Consider the following 18,708-nt stretch of genomic DNA (forward strand, 5'->3'; position numbering starts at 1 on the left):
TGATAGAAATTGCAGTTTACTATAACAATTTTCACTATATTCTGAAAATGATAAAGCATGGAATTCCAGACAAATGATTACCCATATCAGCTACTGTACCATTACAACTGTTCAGAGTCTATTGGACGGATCCTATTATCCCTTGATAACGAAACTGTTCAATAATCGTTATCGATGTAAATGTTCAAAGTGAATGATCGCCAAAATTTGATGTTAATACTCATCAAACGCCATTCTAGTAATGGTAGAAAGTCTGTCCTGCGGCAACAAGTGAAAATACGACATACATAACCTGTGAATAAATCACTGGATTCATTCCGTTATTAACTCTTTGCCCCAATGCGAACACCTTGTTTAGTGCATACCGAGTTACATAATATGGCATCCAAGGATGTTTCTGGCAACTGCACAAACGAGACGCGGCTTCCAACGCGAAGTGCATGCTGATACGAATCTAGAATAGAACTGGAGCCTTACTCTGTTTTTTTTTCTTTATTATTATTTTGAACACCTTTTACAAAGGTGGGCTGTCAGCAGCATAATACGCTGCTCGTCAGCCGCGAGTGATACAATATAAAACATAATGGAGTTACAGATGATGAAATACAAATGGCGGGTAAAAAAAGCTGTAGACACTGAAAACAATATACACGAAGCTGTTCACGCTGGACAAGAAAAAAACACTAAAACCTGTTGACACAGAGCACAAAACACGGACGACTGCGACGGCACAGGTGAATGGTGGTGGCGTGAGGGCGAAATAACACTAAACACAAACACGAAGGCACACACACGAGACACTGATGGTGATGATCTGCGGCGCATGAAAGTCCACTGAGTGTGTATGAGTCCGGGGATGTGCCAAGAGGGGAGGACGGGGATGGGAGAGGGAGAGGGGAGAGCAGAGATGCCAAGGGCAGGGGAGATAGGGGGGAGGAAGGAAGGGAGGAAGGGGGAGGGGAAGCCCAGGGGGAAGAGGGGTGGAGGAAGGGGGGATGTGGGGAAAGGAGAGAGAAGGGAGGGAGGGTGCCCAAAGGAAAAAACCACAGGAAGTGGGAGGGGGGAATCAAAGTCGATAGGAGGGGTACATGGAGGGGAGGAGGGCATCATCAGGGAGGGGGAGCTGGCGGAAGCCACCTTGGGAGAGGGTAAGGAGGGTGGAGAGATGGAGACCAGGTGGGACGTGGGAATACAGGCGCAGCATCGGGTGGGGGTGGGAGAGGATGGGTGTGACAAGCGGGTGAGGAGGATCAAGTTTACGGGAGGTGTAGAGGATCCGTAACCATTCAAGGAAAAGGACGAGGTGGGGGAACAGAATTGGGTCGTCCAGGACCTGTGTGGTGGAGGGGAGACGGATGCGATATGCGAGGTGGAGAGCATGGCGTTCAAGAATCTGAAGTGATTTATAAAAGGTAGGGGTGGCGGAGATCCAGGCCTGATGGGCATAACAGAGGATATGGCGGATGAGGGATTTATAGGTGTGGAGTATGGTGGAGGGGTCCAGACCCCACGTACGGCCGGAAAGGAGCTTGAGGAGACAGTCGGGAGCGTGCCTTGGCTTGGATTGTCCGGAGATGGGGGGTCCAGGAGAGGCGACAGTCGAGGGTGATGCACAGGTACTTAAGGGTGGGGGTGAGGGCGAGAGGACGGCCACCGATGGTTAGTTAGAAATCGAGGAGGTGGAAGGAAGGGGTGGTTTTGCCTACCGTGATCGCCTGGGTTTTGGAGGGATTGATCTTGAGCAACCACTGGTGGCACCAAGCGGTGAACCGGTCAACATGGGATTGGACAAGGTGTTGGGAATGCTGCAGGGTGGGGGCAAGGGCATGGAAGGCAGTGTCATTGGCAAACTGGAGAAGATGGACGGGGGGTGATGGCGGCGGCATGTCCGCCGTATACAAAAGGTACAGGAGGGGGGAGAGGACGGAGCCTTGGGGCACACCGGCGGAGGGAAGAAAGGTGTAGGAATCCGTGTTATGGATGGTGACATAGACAGGACGGTGGGAGAGAATGGAGCCGATCAGACGGATGTAGTTAATGGGAGGGGCGTAGGTTTGGAGCTTGAAGAGGAGACTGGAATGCCATATGCAGTCATAGGCACGTTCGAGGTCCAGGGAGACGAAAATTGCGGAGCGACGGGAATTAAGCTGTTCGGATAGGAGATGTGTGAGGTGAAGGAGGAGGTCATCGGAAGAGAAGGACAACCAAGAGCCACACCGGGTAACGGGAAGGAGGCGGTGCTGGCGGACATGCTGGTGGATGCGTTGGATGAGGATGGATTCCAGGACCATGCTGAAGACAGAGGTATGGCTGATGGGACGGTAGGAGGAGACGGCAGACGGCGGTTTACCGGGTTTAAGGAACATCAGGATATGGGAGGTTTTCCACAGGTCGGGATAGTAGCCGGTGGACAGGACTACATTGTAGAGCCTGGCCAGGGTGGAGAGTAAAGAGACAGGAGCTTCGCGAAGGTGGCGGTAGGTGACACGATTGTGACCAGGAGTGGTGTTGCGTTTTGTGCGGAGTGTAGCAATGAGATCCTGTGTAGTGATAGGGGCACTGAGTTCCATATGTGCAATGTTGTCCAAGTACTGGAAACCAGGTGCGAGGGGAGGGACAGAGGTGTCAGTTCGATCGCAGACATCCGGGAAGAGAGAGTAAACGAACTGGGGATCATCGGGGATGTAAAAGATATCGGAGAGGTAGGAGGCAAAGTGATTGGCCGTACTATGGGTGTCAGGGAAGGGGTGTTATGGAGAAGAGGATAGTAGGGGGAGGGTTTAGTTCCGGTAAGGTGACGGAAGGCTGACCAGAACTTGCACGAGTTTATGGGTAGGGTAGCATTTAAATGGGTGCATGTCTGTCGCCAGTCCCGGCGTTTCTTAGCCGCGAGCAAGTTTCGGATGTGTCGCTGGAGTTGCCGGTGGCGTCGTAGTGTGTCCGGGTCACGCGTGTGGAGGAAGGCACGATAGAGACGGCAGGATTCATGGAGGAGGAGGACGGCCTGTAGGGGTAAGGTAGGATGGTGGGGGTGGACGGCGACAGCAGGGACGTGGGCCTCCACGGCCTCAGACAAGGTCTGCTGGAGAAAGGAGGCAGCATGAGTAACGTCGTCAGGTTGATGGTAGGTGAAGGGGTGGCTATCGACCTGGGTGGAGAGGGTATCCCGGTAGGCATTCCAGTCGGCACGGGAATAATCATGGACGTACTTCGGAGGAGGGTTATTACGAGGGTTGGGGTGGGGGCGACGACCGTCTGAAACGGTGAGGAGGACAGGGAGATGGTCGCTACCAATGGGCTCCAGGACATCCACTGTTATGCAGCCAAGGAGGTTGGGGGAGGAGAGGATGACATCGGGAGTGGAGTTGGATTTGGGACAGGTGTGCTGGGAAATGGGGACGAGGTCGCCTTGAAGGGAGGATAGGAACCGATGCCACCGCTGCAACTGGGCGGCGGAACAACTATGGATGTTGAGGTCGGCGGCGATCACGTAGGAGGAGAAGGTATGGTCAATGTGGGAGAGGAAGTCGAAAGGAATATGGGCATTAGGGCGGACATAGATGGTGGCGCAGGTGACGGTAAGGCCAGGGAAGAAGAGACTAAGGATCAGGTGTTCGGTGGGGTCGGGAAGGAGAGGTTGGAGCCGAACCGGGATCTGGCAGTGGTGACAAATGGCAACTCCGCCACACACAATCGGGGGCGATTATCGGAGTGATGAAGAACGTAGGGTGAAGTCTTACTCTGGCTCTCGTGCTCTTATTTATACAGCCGCACTATGGACGGCCAAAGGCGCAGCCGACACATTTTACCTTACTGACTAGCCACTAGGTTAGCAAAACACCACTTCAAGTTACTAAATAATTAATGGCTTCATTTGATAAAGGCCAATGAAGCTCTCTATTTAATTGTACAATCAGCACACAGGTAAGTATCTATAATTAAATTCTAATGTGGCTAGGTTAAATACTTTCGGCGAGAGAATTGTTTTAGTCGTACTGCACGCAATAGATGAGCTCTGAACTTGCCCTTTGGAGAGACGCTACAGCTATAGTTTTATAGCTACCCTTTTGAAACCTCTCACATCTTTGTTATTATAGCGTATCTCCCTTCTACCTAAATCTAAATATCGTAGCATTTTCTAATCAGTTACTTAATCTATCTTGCTTCTGAACTCTTAGGACACAAAATCAGATAATCATTAATTTCAACCAAAATATTGCTTTGTGAGATCCAGCATTCTCTTTCCATTAAATAACAATGAAAAGGGAATCCGAATACAAATTTTGAAGTTTCTAGCTCCTTCCAGTTGCGCCGATTAATTTTAATGTAAAACGTCCAAATTTCGAAAACTGTCTAAGTTACCAAACTGAAAGTTAACACATTATTATTTTAGCATCACTCCTGACATGCTATTAATTTTTCAGATTATTTACTTTACCTTTAAGGTATTGCGCAACACTGGTGACGTCATAGCTAGTTACAGCGGACTTGGCTGGCACACAGTGGAAAGCATATGAGTTTTATATGGCGTGAGTAGGCTGCTTCCCTACAGCATCAGTGTTGATAATTCAGCCTGGGACTGGTTAACAGCACTGTTGGTTCTAACGACAATTCAAAAATTTTTTGAGTATCCGCAAGTGGTGGTTCATGGACTTGCTATATTATTCGCAAGACTCTTCGATGATTGTGCACCCACACAGTTGAAACGGATGGCTGCTGGGCATCTCTACAAGGACTACAGTGAGTCTGTACCTTTGGTGGCCCACCAATAAAAAAATCTCTATCAGGACTACAGTGGGTCTGCTCTGTGATGATCTACCTACCAATATTCTTCAAAACTTCGACTGACTCTGCTGTGGGTTTGCTTTGTTGTGGCCCATTACCTGTCTGCATGTCAACAGTCAGCACTTTCTTTCCACTGGAAGGACAACACTACTTCAAGACTGCATGGAAATCCACTACTTCCATATGCATTTTCTTTTCCTGATCAGACTTTCTGCAATGTAATTACTACTGTGATGAATGATCAGGACTGTCTTTATGGATTGTGAGGAAATTTTTGCTTTTGACCAACAGTGTGTCAATTAGTGTGTGCAATTGATGTATTTGTTATCGTTAATATAAAAAAAATTAGCAAATAATTATTGGCCACTGCCCAAAACAATTTGCAAAATTTTTTGTGGGGCGCATGGTGGCTATGTAAGTAGGCTGTTTAGGTTTTTATGCTGGTAACGCCAAGTAGCGCTCTGTATGAAAATCACTGACTGTGCTGTGTGCAGTCTGTGGCTGGTTGGACTCACTGTTGGAATATTCGGTATTGTAGTGTTGGGTGGTTGGATGTGAGCAGCACGTAGCGTTGGGCAGTTGGAGGTGAGCCGCCATCAATGGTGGATATGGGGAGAGAGATGCCAGAGTTTTGAGAGGTTGCTATAAGCGGACGCTCTGGACGCGTGTCCGCCAGAAAAAAGGTAATTTGTAAAGATGGATGTCATGAATTGATAGATATATATATATGATGGCTTTTGAACATTATTAAGGTAAATACATTGATTGTTCTCTATCAATCTTTCATTTGCTAACCATGCCTATCAGTAGTTAGTGCCTACAGTAGTTAGAATCTTTTATTTATCTGTCAGTATTGGCGCTCGCTGTATTGTAGTAGTTCGAGTAACAAAGATTTTTGTGAGGTGAGTGATTCATCAAAAGTATAGGTCATTGTTAGTCAGGGCCATACTTCTGTAAGGATTATTGAAAGTCTGATTGCGTTGCTCTAAAAATATTGTGTGTCAGTTTAATGATGATCAGAATGAGTAAAGAGAAAACTGTTTGAGTAAGTTGAGTTTTGCTCAGCTGTTTGAAAATCAAATAACGTAAGAGGTTTAGCAGCACTGTCGTTAAAAAATTTTCTAACGGTGCGTTTCATATCTCATAATATTTCCTAGGGGACGTTTCACAATATGTCGACAGAATATAAAGTCGTTCATGAACACAAGCTTGTTGTTGGTGCAGAGCTGTGATTGCTTAGGTTATAGCATTTTCAGACGGACAAGTCACTCTGCGAAACATTTAGGCCTCTTACAGAATCTCTCTAACAACTCTCTGAAGCTAAAGAAGACGAAGTAGATGCTACTGATGATGTCTATAAACTCTACAGCAATATTCTCGCAGACTGAACATATGGAATAAGCTGGGAAAAAGGATATATGCTGGGTACTCATTCTATAACTTTACCCCCCAGGGGGTCCACAACTCTTTTGTGGATACGTGCGTGGCGAGCATGGGGCCCCGAGTTATTGCAGCCTTCTTTCTCTCCAGGGCTGCATTTCCTTCCCCTTCCCCTCCTTTCCCCTCCTTTCCCCTCCTTGCTCCTTTCCTGTCGCCCTCTCCTCTCCCTCTCTTGGTGTCCTTGCTTATGTTGGCCCCCACTATCCTCCTGGTTCTGTTGGTTTTACAATTCGGCTTTGTTGCGTAATCATCTCCTCCTTTTGGCATTCCTTGGTCCCCCTCTGGGGGTTTGACCTCCATTACAAAATTTCTCCTCCGTAGTGTGAGCCATTTGGGGAAGAGCACCTTACCTAGTGTCTCTGACGTGCACCCTCCTAGTACATTCCACCTTTTCTTCCATGTTGTTGTCTGATGCTAGGGTGCATAGCCAGCACAGTAGCCAGGCCGTGTGGTGGGGTTGCTATGTACGCTTTTGGTTGAGCCCCCTGAACACACAGGTATCACACTTCTGATACCTGAGCTGTGACCACCTCATGCATGCCATGGAGTGGTTGCTCGTCATCCTGGAGCATCGGAACTCCCGGCAATGGCCACTGTGCCAGACGGCCCTTGCTGTGGCTGGGTGGCGCCCGTGAGGAGAGCCCCTGATCAGAGAGGGTGGTATTAGGGCGGACGCTATGCAAATGAAACGCATACGGGTCCAGAACTTTGGCCGTTCTTCTGCGGCTGTCTCTCTGCGTGGAGCTGATTCTTAAAGTGCTGCTTCTCTGGCCCCTTCGGCCTTCCCTTCCATGGCTACCCCCTGGGAAAAGGGTCAGGCCCGTCGGCAAGGGGCAAAACCTTTCCCCCATTATCTAGTTTGCACCAGGACTGATGGAGATACTTTCACCAATACCAAACCTTTATTCTTTGTGGAACACATTGGAGACAAGTTTGGCGAAGTGGACGCCCTGAGGAAGATGCGGTCGGGTTCGTTGCTGATAAAAACTGCTTCAGCTGCCCAATCTGCAGCCCTTCGTGCCTGTACCCATCTTGGCACAATTCCTGTGTCCATTAGCCCCCACCAGTCTCTAAATATGGTACAAGGTGTGATTTTTCACAGGGACCTCATCCTTCAAACTGATGAGGAACTTCGGGACAATCTCGGACGGCGGGGTGTTCACTTTGTTCGGCATGTTCAGAAGGGTCCTAAAGAAAATCGTATTGATACTGGTGCCTTTATCCTGGCCTTTGAAGGGGATACCCTCCCTGAGAAAGTTAAGATTATCGTCTATCGCTGTGATGTGAAGCCGTACATCCCACCTCCTATGAGGCGTTTTAAGTGCTTGTGTGTTGGACACATGTCTTGCCACTGTTCACAGGCCCCTCTCTGTGGTGACTGTGGATGTCCGGATGTCCACTCCATGAGGGGAGTCCCTGTGTTCCCCCTCCTGTGTGTGTTAATTGTCATGGTAGTCATTCTCCACGTTCACCAGATTGCCCAGTATATAAGAAGGAAAAGAAGATACAGGAGTAAAAGTCCCTCAATCATTTAACCTACACAGAGGCCCATAAGAAATATACACGTCTTCACCCTGTGTCCATGACATCTAGTTATGCCTTGGTTACATCATCACCCCTTCCTCCCCCTTCCTTACCCCCATCCCTCTCCTCCCCCCCTTCCCTGCGGCTCCCACACCCTCTCCTCTGGGCGCTGCTCCCCCTCCCCAGCCGGAGAAGTGTCCCACTTCTTCGACATCTGCCGGTCAAGGGCGCCTCTCCCAGGATGCCCCTTCCCGGCACCTTCCAGGCCAAAGGTCTGCTGCCACATGACGACCGCGAGAGGTGCAGTCTGTCGGCCTCCAGGTCGCCCGGTCTCTTCCTGTTCCTGATCTTGCTGCAGCTGGCTCCTTTATGCCACACAGCCCTCCTCGATCTCAGCCTGAAAAGAAGAAGAAACATAAGTCCCGGGACAAAGAGCCTCTGGTGACTGGCTCCAGCATTTTCAGCCCCATTTAAATCATCGTTCTGTGGTTCTGCAATGGAATTGTAATGGATACTATCGTCACCTTCCGGAACTGAAATCCCTTCTTTCGTCTTACTCTGCAGCTTGTGTGGTTCTCCAGGAATCTCATTTTACTGATTCTCACTCACCGACCCTCCGTGGGTTCCGTGTTTTCTGTCGAAATCGGGTCGGACCCCTGCGGGCTTCTGGTGGCGTTTGTACGTTGGTCTGTACAGACACTGCTAGCACCTGGATTACTCTTTAAACTACATTGGAAGTGGTTGCTGTTAGGGTCCACCTAGACCCTGCGGTCACAGTTTGCAATCTTTATCTCCCTCCTGACAGGACTCTTACACCTGCTGCCTTAACTGCCCTTCTTCAGCAACTTCCTCCTCCCTTCCTCCTCCTTGGGGATTTTAATGCTCATCATCCCTTGTGGGGCAGTGCCTTTCCATCTAGACGAGGTCTTCTTATAGACCAATTTATTGCAGACCACGACTTGTGCCTTCTTAGTGATGGCTCCCCTACTCATTTCAGTGCCGGTCATGGTACCTTTTCTGCCATTGATCTTTCTCTTTTTTCTCCCTCTCTCCTCCCTTCATTACACTGTTCGCCACACGACGACCTTTGTGATAGTGACCATTTCCCGTTGATTATCACGCTCCCTTCCCGCTCCCCGATGGACAGGTTATCTCTTTGGTCTTTCCAACGCGCCGATTGGCCTCTATACACTGCACAGGTCGTGTTTTTTCCCTCTTTGTCGGGTTATATTGATGACCTCCTACTTGACGTGTCTGACGCGATTGTTCGCGCTGCTAACCTTGCTGTCCCGCGCTCATCTGGACAATTTCGTCGCCGGCAAGTCCCATGGTGGAGTACGGCTATTGCCATTGCCATCTGTGGTCGCCGTCGAGTTTTGCAACACTTTAAGAGGCACCCATCCATAGCCAGCCTTACTACCTTTAAACGCCTCCACGCTAAAGCCTGTTATTTAATCAAACAGAGCAAGCGGATATGTTGGGAACGATTCGTTTCTTCCCTTGGTTCTACTGTCCCTCTGTCACGAGTATGGGCTACACTTCGCTCTCTCCAAGGTTGCCATCGGCAGTCCACCCTCCCAGGCCTTCACCTCCCAGATGGCCTTTGTACGGACCCATTAGTTCTTGCAGAACATCTTGCGACCCATTTTGCAGTGGCATCAGCATCAGCCTCCTATCCAGCTGCTTTCCTTCACCAGAAACAGCGGGCTGAAGCTTCCACCTTCTGTTTTACCCCTTGTGAGTTAGAATCTTACAACGAACCTTTTACTGAATGAGAATTTCTTTCTGCTCTATCTTCTCATGATACGGCCCCTGGCCCAGATTCCATTCATAACCAACTGCTTCAACACCTCAGTGCTCCACAATGGCAACATCATCTTCGGGTGTTTAACCGTATCTGGCTCCAGGGTGACTTCCTTCTCAATGGAGGGATAGCATTGTGGTTCCTGTCCTTAAGCCTGGTAATAACCCCCTATCTGTTGACAGCTATCGGCCAATTAGTTTGACCAATGTTGTTTGTAAGTTACTTGAATGGATGGTAGCCCATCGGCTCAATTGGGTCCTCGAATCTCGGGATCTATTGTCCCCTTACCAGTGCGGCTTTCGAGAGGGACGGTCTCCAATCGATCATTTAATTCGCTTGGAATCCGCAGTTCGACAGGCTTTTTCCCAGCGCCGCCATTTGGTTGCAGTGGTTTTTGACATTCGCAAGGCTTATGACACAGCCTGTCACCATTACATCTTACTTACCCTTCATCAGTGGGGTCTTCGGGGCCCACTCCCGATTTTTATCCGCCAGTTCCTGTTCCATCGGTCATTCAGAGTTCGAGTTGGTACTGTTTTTAGTTCTCCACGGGCCCAGGAGACGGGCATCCCACAGGGTTCTGCCTTGAGTGTCCTTCTTTTCCTTACTGCTATCGATGGACTTGTGGCCTCTGTCGGTGATTTGGTCGCCCCTGCCCTGTATGTGGATGATCTCTGCATTTGGGTTAGTTCCTCTTCGATGGCATCTGCAGAGCGGCAGCTCCAGGGAGCTATACGGCTTGCCTCTGCATGGACCCTCTCACATGGGTTTCAGTTCTCGTCTCTAAAATCGCCGGTGGTCCACTTCTGCCGCCGTACTACGATCCACCCTGATCCAGAGCTCTATCTCGATGCCCAACGATTGCCTGTGGTCCCACAGTTTCGTTTCCTGGGTCTTCTTTTTGACAACAAGCTCACTTGGCTGCCCCATATCAGACATCTGAAGGTAGGATGTTTCCATAAACTCAATGTCCTTCGCTTCCTAGCCCACTCCTCTTGGGGTGCGGACCGTTCCCTCCTTCTCTGTCTTTATCGTGCTCTAGTTCTGTCTGCCGGCCGCAGTGGCCATGCGGTTCTAGGCACTGCAGTCCAGAGCCGTGGGACTGCTACGGTCGCAGTTTCGAATCCTGCCTCGGGCATGGATGTTTGTGATGTCCTTAGGTTAGTTAGGTTTAAGTAGTTCTAAGTTCTAGCGGACAGATGACCAAGACGTGAAGTCCCATAGTGCTCAGAGCCATTTCAACCATTTGAATCTAGTTCTGTCTCGCTTGGACTATGGTTGTCAAGTTTATGGTTCAGCTGCTCCTTCCACACTGCACATGCTGGATCCAGTCCACCATCATGGTATCCGTTTGGCCACCGGTGCCTTCCCTACTAGCCCTGTTGACAGTCTTCTGGTTGAAGCTGGGATCCCACCCCCCCCCCCCCTCTCTGTTCGGCGGTCCCAGCTTCTGGTGTCTTATGCACTCGCTATCCGTTCCTCTCCCCCTCATCCTTCCTATTCTATCCTGTTCCCAGACCATGGACGTCGCCCACCCGACTCCCGCCCTCGGGCGGGTTTACCGGTTGGGCTCCGCCTTGCGTCTCTTTGCCGTGATTTTCAGCTTCCTTCTTTGTCCTGTCTTCCTCGCTCCCTCCCCTCTACCCCCTCTTGATTAGTTCCTCGGCGACGAATTCGGATGGATCTCCGCCGAGGTCCAAAAGATTCCATCCCCCCAGTGGTGTTCCGTTCCTTTTTCCGCCAAATTTTATGAGAGTTTCGGGATGCTGTTGTTTTTTACACTGATTGCTCTAAATCTGCGGATCATGTGGGGTATGCCTTCACGTCCTCTGCCGGAACGGACAATCATCTGCTGCCACCTATGTGTGGAGTGTTTACTGCCGAATTGATGGCAATTTCCCAGGCCCTTACCTTTATTAAACAGTCCCAACACAACCGCGTTTTGTTATGTACGGACTCGATGAGTGGCCTTCTTGCTATTGACCGGTGTTTTTCGAGCTATCCGTTGGTCTCTGCCATCCATGACCATCCCGCTGATATTCACCGTGCTGCTTGTTCCATTGACTTCATTTGGGTCCCTGGCCATGTGGGTATCCCGGGTAATGAGCTCGCTGATCGATTGGCTGGGGGAGCAGTCACTTACCCCCGTTTTCTGTGACCCCTCCTGCAGCGGATTTACGGCTTCAAATCAAATCCCACTTCGCACAGTCATGGGCCAATTCTTGGGAGGCTACTCCCCTGTCTAATAAACTTCGTGCGATTAAGGTGACACCAGGCCCGTGGCGTTCTTCCTTTGCCTCTCCCGAAAGGACTCGACCACACTGTGTCGTCTCCGCATTGGCCATACCAGGCTGACCCATGGCTTTCTTTTGCGTGATGAGCCACCCACACTTTGTGGTTGTGGAGCCTTCCAGTCAGTAGCACACATTTTGGTTGAATGCCCCCTTCTTTTGGCTCTGTGTGCTAAGTACATACTCCCCCACACTTTACCTTTGATGTTTACTGACGATTCCCAGATGGTCTCTCTGGTTCTCGGCTTCCTCTGGGAAAGTGATTTTTATTCTCAGTTTTAAGGTTTTTAATCTGTCTGTGGTATTGGGGCAGGGCGGTGAGTGTTTCGGTGTCTCCCACTGTAAGCAGTGTTCAGAGATTCCCGATTCACCTCCCTGACCGAAATCCTCCTTTCTTCCCCTTTTACTCTGTTTTACCCCCTTTTTTTTTTTTAACAAGGATTGGTTAGTCTCCTTTTCCCATACGTACTTCTACATTCTAGCGGTTGTACCTTTTAAGTCACAGGTGGTCTTGCCTGTGCTGCTTCAGCACAGCGTTGGGTTCGTTCTCTTGCTGACTTCCCTCGTTTTGTTTTTACCATTGACACCATGACTGCCCCTTTACGTTTTTAGAGTTCCGTTTTATTGTTCTGACTTTCCTGAGATGTCACATTAGCGGAATGGACCACATTTGAAACAAGGGACTGATGACCTTGCTGTTTGGTCCCTTAAACCTCAAACAACCAACCAATCTAAAACTTTAATCAAGAACACAACAGCAATCTATGACAGAGTATTTGAAAGAACACCTGCTTTACTGAATGAAATATCCATAAAAACAACAAAATTCCACAGTTGTTTGCCTACAGATTTAAAGAGGCATCTGAAAAGTTCTGTGAAGGGTACCATAATACGTTAAAAATGCACTGGATAGGAAGAGTTTCCTCGGCATAAGCACTGAGACATGCCACTAAGCACCCTTACCATGAATATCATTGAAGTGAACCCCCCCCCCCCCCCCCCAGTAGGCTCAAGGTTCTTTCGTCAATTCGTGCATGGTGCACGCATGGCCCCGAGCTATTGGAGCCTGTTCTTCCTTCCCTGGCTGTATTTCCTTCACCATGCTCCTCCCTCCTTATCATCACTCCTTCCCCACTGTCCCCTCCTTCCCCTCTCTTGGAGTTCTGATTTATGTCGACCTGGCTATCCACCTGGTTCCACGTATTCTTGGCAATTTTGTTTCTCCTACCTGACTTGGGGTTTAACCTCCACTTCTCAATTTTATGTTTCTAGTGTGAGCCATTTCGGAAATAACTTCCTCCCTAGCGTCTGTAGTATGGATTCCTGTGCCCACCCATCCTTCCCCTATTCCTCCCCTGTCGTAGTCCCCCTCTGCCCGCTAGATCACCAGTACATGTAGCCAGTCTGTGTGGTGGAGATGTTACGTTCCCATCACGCTGAGCTCCTTGACAACACAGAGATCACACTACCGATACCTGAAAAGATCCCTACCCACGTAATCCAAGGAGTGGTTGCTTGTCTTCCTGGAGCATAGGAACTCCCAACAACAGCCGCTGTGCCAGGCAACCCTTGCTGTGGCTGGGTGGCGTCTATGGGGGGAGACCCTGGTAGGAGTGTGTGGTATCAGGACAGATGCTTGGCCCGTGAATAGTATCAAGCTGCAAAATTCTGGCCGTTCTCAAACTGCTATGTCTTCGAACAATAAAGAACCTATTAACGCTGCTTCATGTGACCCAGCAGCCTCCTCTTCCCTGGCTACACCCTGGGAGGAGGGCCAGGTTCGCTGTCTTGGGATGAAACACTTCCCCTGCTACCTTGTCTGTACTAAGATAGACGGTGACACAATCACAGCCATAAAGCCATCTTTTTGTGGAGAATATAAAGGACAAGTTTGGTGAAGTGGAGTCTGTTAGTAAGATGTAGTTGGGCTCTCTGTTGATCAAAGTTTCTTCTTCCATCCAGTATGCAGCTCTTCATACTTGTGATCGTCTTGGCAATGTCCCAGTGTCTATTACCCCTCACCAATCTGAGTATGGTCCAGGGAGTGATTTTTCACTTGCAAACTGATGAGGAACTCAAGGCTAATCTGGAGCGACTAGGGGTTTATTTTATTTGAAGTGTGCGGAAGGGTCATAAAGACAACTGCACCAATACTGGCGCCTTCATCCTCACTTTCAAGGGAGGTAACCTCCCAGAAAAAGTAAAGCATAGATGTTACGGATGTGATGTGAAGCCATACGTCCCATCACCTGTGACGTGCTTTCGGTGCATGTGTTTTGGGCATATGTCTTCCCACTGTACGACGGACCCTCTGTGTGGTGACTGTGGATGCCCACTTCAAGAGGGAAGCCCCTGTGTTCCACAACCTGTATGTGTCAGATGTCACGATCGCCACTTACCCCACTTGCCAGATTGCCCAGCTCTCAAGACAGAAAAGAAGATCCAAGAGTGCAAGTCCCTGGATCGTCTGGCTTATGCTGAGGCTCGCCAAATATATGACAGACTCCATCCAGTGGCACTTTCTTCAACTTTTGTCTCTCTTACATCATTTCCCCCATCCTACCTCTTCCTTACCTCAACCCTGTCCCCCTCTCCACTCTCCCCCCCTCCTGGTCACCTTCCCCTTACCACTTGCCTACAGTTCCTACACCTTCCCCTCTTGGAGCTGCTTCCCTCTTGGAGCTGCTCCCCTCTTGGAGCTGCTCCCCCCTTGGAGCTGCTCCCCTCTTGGAGCTGCTCCCCTCTTAGAGCTGCTCCCCTCTTGGAGCTGCTCCCCTCTTGGAGCACCGAGCGAGGTGGCGCAGTGGTTAGCACACTGGACTCGCATTCGGGAGGACGACGGTTCAATCCCGTCTCCGGCCATCCTGATTTAGGTTTTCCGTGATTTCCCTAAATCGTTTCAGGCAAATGCTGGGATGGTTCCTTTGAAAGGGCATGGCCGATTTCCTTCCCAATCCTTCCCTAACCCGAGCTTGCGCTCTGTCTCTAATGACCTCGTTGTCGACGGGACGTTAAACACTAACGATCACCATCATCACCTCTTGGAGCTGCTCCCCTCTTGGAGCTGCTCCCCTCTCTGAGTTGCTCCCCTCTTGGAGCTTCTCCCCTCTTGGAGCTGCTCTCCCCTTTGTCGGCACCTGCTGGTGATGGAGCCCCCTCCCACCGCCCCAGGGCCCTCCCCTAGCGTCTCTGACAGGAAGCCTAAACCACAACTCAGTCAAGAGATGCAAAATCTGTGCACCATAAGGTCGCCTGCTCTCCTTTGGTTCTGGATCTTGCAGAAGGCTTTTCTCCCTTTGTGCCCTGTGCTCCTCCAACTCCGAAAGAGAAGAAGAAACAAGAGTCCCAGAACAAGATCCCCCCCATGCCCCTGTAGGTGCCATCTCCCCCATCAGAACCGGAGTCTGACATCTTGTTTATGGTTGTCAACCTGACCTCACTTCTCCTCCCGTATGTCAACCGCGACTCTCGCCTCACAATAATCCAGTGAAATTGCGACGGATATTATCGTCACCTACGGGAAGCACAGCACTGGTTTCCTATTATTGTGTTTTCTGTCCTGCTGTTCAAGAAACGCACTTCCATGATGACCAGTCTCCAACGTTTCATGGTTATCTGTCGGAACCTTGCCAGCCCGAGTATAGCATCTGGAGGGGTCTGCACTTTGGTTCACACTGATTTCATTACTGACTGGATCACCATTCATACCAATCAGGAAACAATAGCCGCTACGATGCAAATGACCCATGCAGTCACTGTTTTAAATGTCTACCTCCCTCAAGGTAGGCCAGTTCGTTACATTGAACTGTCTGCCTTAGTACAGCACCTCCCGCCCCTTTGTCTGTTAATTGAGCAAGTAATTACAGACTTAGATTTGAGTCGCCTCAAGGCCAATTCCCCTACCCACTTCAGTGCTGCTGATGGCACCTTTACTGCTATCGATCTCATGATCTCTTCCCCTGCTCTCGTGGCTTCCTCTTATTGGGCATCCCATGATGATCTTCGAGACAGTAAACACTTTCCAGTAGTTCTATCGTTCTCCTGCCGCCTTCAGGCAGACAGGCCCCCATGTTGGGCATTCTGCAGGGCTAATTGACCTTTATATAAGACTGCTGTGCACTTAGACACCTCTCTCGAATTGCATTTATGTGGTCGTGCAGGGTGTCTCTGCCACTATTCCTCATGCTGCTGGCACTGCTATCCCCCTGTCCACAGGCCCCCTCGTCGTCGACCGGTATTGTGGTGGACCAAGGACGTAGCAGTCACTATCGAGGACTGCCGACGGGTTTTGCAGCCATGTTAACGACACCCTTCACAGACCAACCCTGTTGCTTTAAAACGTGCTAAGGCTCACTATCTTATGAAGCAGAGTAAAAAGGAATGCTGGGAGCGCTATGTTTCCTCCTTGGGGACGTATGCCTCTTCATTGCTGGTTTGGTCAAAGTTCAGTAGCCCACTGGGTCACCAGCGATAATCAACTGTCAATGGTTTATCCTCAAAGGTGTTCTGTGTACTGATCCATTGGTCCTTGCAGAACACCTCGTAACACTCTTCGTGGCAGCATCGGCGTCCACTTCCTATCCTACCACCTTTCTCTGGCAGAAACGCTGAGTTGAACAGAACCCCGTCTGTTTCAACCCCCACCAAGCTGAACCCTGTAATGAACCCTTCACTGAATGGGTATTCTTGCAAGCTCTTACCTCTTCGTGTAACATGGTCCCAGGCCTGGATTCCATCCATAACCATATGATCCAACACTTGGACATTACCTAGAGGCAACATCTACTCAGTCTTCAACCATATTTGGCTCACAGGTGCCTTCCCCTGGTATTGGCGAGACAGTACACTTGCCCCAGTCCTTGAGCCTAGGAAGAACACAGTGTCTCTCGATAGCTACCACCCTATTAGCCTGACGAACATACTCTGTAAACTGCTCGAGAGTTTCTGATTACATTGTGTACTCGAATCTCGGGGCCTTTTCTCTCTGTATCTCTGTGACTTCTGGGAAGAACGATCTCCTACACCGAGCGAGGTGGCGCAGTGGTTAGACACTGGACTCACATTCGGTAGGACGACGGTTCAATCCCGCGTCCGGCCATCCTGATTTAGGTTTTCCGTGATTTCCCTAAATCGCTCCAGGCAAATGCCGGGATGGTTCCTTCCAAAGGGCACGGCCAATTTCCTTCCCCATCCTTCCCTAATCCGATGAGACCAATGACCTCGCTGTCTGGTCTCCTTCGCCAAAACAACCCAACGATCTCCTACTGACCATTTCCACCGCTTGGAAACAGAAATCTGACAAGCGTTTACTGACTTCCAGCAAATTTTCACAGTCTTCTTTGACATTTTAGTTAACCCTCCCTGACTGGAGCTTTCGTTCCCCCTTCCGATTTTTATCCGCGAGTTTTTCTCCCACCGGCACTTCCGGGTTCAAGCTGGCACTTGCCTCAGCTTCCGATTCAGGTGAACCGTATCCAACAGGGTTCTGTGCAAGTGCCCCCCTCTTCCTCATAGCCACCAATAAGCGTGTAATGTCTGTTGGGTCTCTGGTTAGCCCGGCATTGTATAACATAGATTTTTGCGTCTGGTGCAGCTCTCACTCTGTAGCATCTGCTGATCACCGGTTCCAAGGCGCCATCTGATGGGCCTCTGTGTGGGCCGTCTCCCATGGCTTCCAGTTTTCTCCCTCCAAAACGCGGGTTATGCGTTTTTGCAGCTGACCAACAGTACACCCCGATCCAGAACTTCATTTAGGCGACCAGCTTCTAGATGTTGTAACACAGTCCCGTTACTTGTGCCTTATTTTTTATAAAAGCTGATGTGGCTGCCCTATATTCGCCACCTGAAGACTAAGTCTATGCAGATGATTAAGGCTCTCCACCTCCTGGCCCACACATCTTAGGGTGCAGATTGTGCTACTCTTCTCTATCTTCACCATTGTGAGAAGTATCGGGCTATTGCTGCGCTTGAGGCTAGTCCCATTGTCAGTCTCCTCACAGAAGCAGGGATTCCCCATCTACAAATATGATGGAACCAACTCCTGGTTTCTTACACAATCGTCATTCGCCGATTCCCTGACCATCCTGGGTACCCTGTGGTTTTTGCAAACGAGACATACCGCCCTCCTGATAAGTACTCATGGGTGAGACTGCCGGCTGGAATGTCTCTCACTTTCTTCTTTCGGGATCTTCATCTCTTCTCACTGGAATGTACCCTGTGTATTTCTTCCCACACACTCCCTTGGATGGTGCCATGACCATGGTTTAGGTTTGATCTATCCCATGGTACTAAAGTCTCCGTCACACCTATGGTCTTTTGGCATCATCTAAGTTCTATCCTCGAAGAGTTCTAGGGTGGTAGAAGCTTCTAAAATGGTGATTCTAAAACGATAAAGTGGGATATGCTTTCACTTGTACTTCTGGCTTAAAATACTATTTATTGCTGGTATCATGTAGTGTGTTCACATCAGAGCTCATAGCCATTCGCAGGGCCCTCCATTTTGGTACTCACTCCACAGTGTTCTTATATGTGCTGACTGAATGAGGACCTGTAGGCAGTCGACCGATGCTGATCTGGTCACCCTTTGGTCTCCGCTATCCATGACCTTCTCTCTGCCCTCCGATGTGCTGCCAGCTCAGTTGTCTTCCTCTGGGTCCTTAATCATGTGGGCATCCCATGGAATGAACCATCTCACCGTTTCACGGGAGAAGCAAATACTTACCCTCATTCCCTGTCACGGTTCCAGCTGCAGATGTGCGAATCTACGTCAAATCTCTCTTTGCCCAGAAGTGGAATGACATCTGGTGCGCTACTGCTATCAGTAACAAACCCTGCACAATCAAGAAGGCTACTGTGGTTTGGTGC

Source organism: Schistocerca piceifrons, chromosome X, assembly GCF_021461385.2.
Source record: "Schistocerca piceifrons isolate TAMUIC-IGC-003096 chromosome X, iqSchPice1.1, whole genome shotgun sequence".
Taxonomy (NCBI): domain Eukaryota; kingdom Metazoa; phylum Arthropoda; class Insecta; order Orthoptera; family Acrididae; genus Schistocerca; species Schistocerca piceifrons.